The sequence below is a fragment of the Scyliorhinus torazame genome, unplaced genomic scaffold (genome assembly GCF_047496885.1).
Source record: "Scyliorhinus torazame isolate Kashiwa2021f unplaced genomic scaffold, sScyTor2.1 scaffold_1908, whole genome shotgun sequence".
Lineage (NCBI taxonomy): Eukaryota > Metazoa > Chordata > Chondrichthyes > Carcharhiniformes > Scyliorhinidae > Scyliorhinus > Scyliorhinus torazame.
Window position 1 is genome coordinate 16,818 of NW_027309635.1, and position 4,183 is coordinate 21,000.

Genomic DNA, 4,183 nt, shown 5'->3' on the forward strand with positions numbered 1-4,183 from the left:
GGATTTTGCAGTGAAATGGGTGGTCAATTTTGAATTTGTTTGCTTTCCCCCTTGTGCTTGTAAGATGAGGCCTTTCGTCATCCTTCATCACACCCCGTAGAAGCTGAGTAGCAGCAGCCACTTGACGAAGCGTTTTGTTGTGTGATGAAAGAAATGTGAATAAAGTGTATATTTGTATGTGTTTGAGCTGTTTTTTGACTTTGAAATTCCCCATAAAGGGGTGGTGTGCACCGTTCCTGGAGAGACTGCAATACCAGGTCGATGCGTGGAGTGGACGGAGCAAGCCCCTATTCCATCTCCCTGCTCCAAAAATCAATTTAATATATGGTCCCCAGATAAGGGACGTATCAGATATTAAACTGATAAGAACAGATTTTTTTTTTTTTTTTTTTCAAAAAAATATACTTTATTCATAAAAATTTATCATGAGCATTACAGAAACATTTCAAATTGTCTTGACTGTACATTTCCGGCAGGGTTACATGTTGCCTTGACTTTCTTTCATTCAATTTTGATATTGTCGTACACATATCACTCTTTACATTACAATTCCTTCTTAAATATTTACAGTGGCATGTTTGTTTTATACATTGGAGTGTTGGTTGCCCAGACCGAGGGGCTTTACACTGTTACCCGCCCCTCGGTGTACATTTGCTGGAAAAACCTTACACAGTGGTCTTTCCCCATTGCGCCTTGGCGGCAGCTGCCCCAAGCTTGAGTGCGTCCCTCAGCACGTAGTCCTGGACCTTGGAATGTGCCAGTCTGCAACACTCGGTCGAGGACAATTCTTTGCACTGGAAGATCAGCAAGTTTCGGGCAGACCAAAGAGCGTCTTTCACCGAGTTGATGACCTTCCAGCAGCAGTTGATATTTGTCTCGGTGTGTGTCCCTGGAAACAGCCCGTAGAGCACAGAGTCCTGTGTCACAGATCTGTTTGGAATAAACCTTGACAAATACCACTGCATCTCTCTCCAGACCTTCTTTGCAAAGGCACATTCCACAAGGAGGTGTGTGACCGTCTCATTTCCCCCACAGCCACTCCGAGGGCAGCGTGCATTGGCGCAGAGCCTTCGGGTGTGCATGAAGAATCTGACAGGGAGGGCCCTTCTCACCACCAGCCAAGCTAGGTCTTGGTGCTTGTTTGAAAGTTCTGGTGATGAGGCGTTCTGCCAGATGACTCAGGCAGTCTGCTCAGGGAACCATCCAACGTCCTCCACGGTCTCCTTTTCCCTGAGGGCCTCGAGGACATTACGTGCTGACCACTGCTTCATTGCCTTGTGGTCAAAGGTGTTTTTCTTCAAAAACTTTTCCACGAAGGACAGGTGGTACGGTACGGTCCAACTACTTGGAGCGTTCCGCGGCAATGAGGCCAGGCCCATCCTTCGTAACACCGGGGACAGGTAGAACCTCAGTATGTAGTGACACTTGGTGTTTGCATACTGGGGGTCCACGCACAGCTTGATGCAGCTGGACACAAAGGTGGCCAGCAGGATGAGGGAGGCGTTGGGTACGTTCCGCCCTCCTTTCTCCAGAGGTTTGTACATGGTGTCCCTTCGGACACGGTCCATCTTGGATCGCCAGATAAATTTGAAGATGGCCCGGGTGACTGCTGTGGCGTAGGGTCGGGTTATGGGCCAGACCTGCGCCACGTACAGCAACACCGAGAGTACCTCACACCTGATGACCAGGGTTTTGCCCGCAATGGAGAGGGAGCGTTGCTCCCACCAGCCCAGTTTCTGTCTTACCTTTCCTAGGCGCTCCTCCCAGTTTTTGGTGCACGCCCCAGCAGCTCCGAACCATATCCCCAGCACCTTCAGGTAATCTGACCTGACAGTGAAGGGGACAAAGGACCGGTCGGCCCAGTTCCCAAAGAACATGGCCTCGCTCTTGCCACGGTTTACCTTGGCTCCCGAGGCCAGTTCAAACTGGTCGCAGGTGGTCAAGAGCCTGCGTACAGACGCAGGATCCGAGCAGAAGACGGCAACGTCGTCCATGTACAGGGAGGCCTTGACTTGCATGCCTCCACTGCCTGGGATCGTCACTCCTCTTATCCCCGGATCCCTCCTGATGGACTCGGCAAAAGGTTCTATGCAGCACACAAAAAGGGCAGAGGAGAGAGGGCAGCCCTGCCTGACTCCAGATCTGATCTGGAACTTTTCTGATTCCCACCCATTGATTGAGACTGCGCTATAGATGTTTGTGTAGAGCAGTTTGATCCAATTGCGAATTCCCTCCCCAAACCCCATTTTGGAGAGCACATCCATCATGTAGGTGTGCGATATTCTGTCAAAAGCCTTCTCCTGGTCAAGGCTGATGAGGCAAGTGTCCACCCCCCTGTCCTGCACGTAGGCGATCGTATCCCTGAGTAGCGCGAGGCTATCAGAGATCTTCCTGCCGGGTACAGCACAGGTCTGGTCAGGGTGGATCACCGACTCCAGAGCAGACCTGACCCGATTGGCGATGACCTTTGCTAGAATTTTGTAGTCCACATTCAACAGTGAAATGGGTCGCCAATTTCGAATTTCTTCCCTTTCCCCCTTCTGCTTGTAGATGAGGGTGATGATGCCTTTCCTCATGGACTCTGACATGCTGCCTTCCAGAAGCATACTCTCGTACACTTCCAGCAGGTCTGGGCCCATCCAGTCCCACAGAGCCGAATACAACTCAACCGGTAAGCCGTCGCTTCCGGGAGTTTTACTCGTCTCGAAGGACTTGGCGGCCTTTGTCAGCTCGTCCAGAGTTAGTGGTTTGTCCAGGTTTTCCAGCTCGCTGTCGCCTATGACCTCCGTGATAGTCGACAGGAAGGTCTGGGAAACAGTGCTATCTGTTGGCTTCAGGTCATACAGTCCGGCATAAAAGGATTGGCTGATCCTCAGGATGTCAGACTGCGATGACTTTTCAGAGCCATCTTCTTCCTTCAGGCTGCTGATCACAGAGGTGTCTCTGTGCACCTTTTGGAAGAAGAAGCGTGAGCACTTTTCGTCCTGCTCCACGGAGCGGACTCTGGAACGGAAGATAACCTTGGAGGCCTCCGAGGTGTAGAGCGAGGCTTGCTGGCTCTTCACCTCTTGGAGATCCTCCTTGACATCCACCCCCATCGACTGCAGCTGGAGCAAATTTTGCATACTTTTCTGGAGCCTGGACATGACCCCTCGTCTCTCTCTCACCTTTTGAACGCCCTTGAGGATGAAAAACCTCTTGATATTCCCCTTGATTGCTTCCCACCAGAGATGTGGGGCCTCAAAGAGGGGTTTCACGGTTCTCCAACCTTTGTAATCCCTCCTGAGTTCCTCGATGTTCTCAGGGGTCAGCAGTTTTACATTTAGCTTCCACGTCCCCCTGCCTACCCCCTGGTCTTCCTGCAGGTGGCAGTCGGCCAGTAGGAGGCAGTGGTCAGAGAAGAACACCGGCGTTACGTCGGTGGACCTGACCGTGAAAGCTCGGGACACAAAAAAGAAGTCTATCCTGGAGCGGACGGACCCGTCTGGCCGTGACCATGTGTATCTACGCTGCGCGCCGTCTGCAGGGTTGCTGCAGACGTCGAGCAGCTTGGCGTCTTTTACCGTTTCCATCAGGAGTCTGGACGTAGCGTCTAGTTTGCTGTCGGCTTTGCTGGATCGTCCAGCCGCATCGATGATGCAGTTGAAGTCACCACCCAGGATGACCGGCTTGGAGGTGGCCAACAGCAGTGGGAGTTGCTGAAGCACTGCCAGCCGCTCACTTTTTACGGCCGGGGCGTACACATTAATAAGTCTGAGAGGGGTGTTCTTGTATTTCACGTCTGCTACGAGGAGGCGCCCGCCCACCACCTCCTTAACGTCGGAGATGGTGAAGTTGCCTCCCCGCAGCAGAATACCCAGGCCGGAGGAGCGGCAGTCGTTTCCTCCTGACCAGATGGATGGCCCGTGGGACCACCAGCTCGACCAGCGCCTGTAGTTGCTGAGGTGCGGAATTCCGCACTCCTGCAGGAACAGTAGGTCAGCTTTTACATTTGCCAAATAGTTGAGTGTGGCTACACACCGCGAAGTATCTTTGATGCTTCGCACATTTATGGATGCAATTTTTAAACCCATTTTAAAAAAGATAGATTTACCAGTCTCAAGAGTCCAGAGTCTATACAGTTGGCTGTTCCAGCTGTTCGATGTTCCCCAGCATGCCGGTGGTGCTCGCAAACTTTAGCACA

General features: G+C 51.9%; 1 non-coding gene across 1 annotated transcript; it reads right to left on the minus strand.

The window, feature by feature from the left end:
* Window positions 1-220: 220 nt before the first annotated feature.
* On the minus strand, window positions 221-403 carry LOC140407733 (U2 spliceosomal RNA). The gene has a single exon (XR_011939772.1). It is a non-coding gene; the product is annotated as a U2 spliceosomal RNA (small nuclear RNA).
* Between the last annotated feature and the right edge of the window lie 3,780 nt (window positions 404-4,183).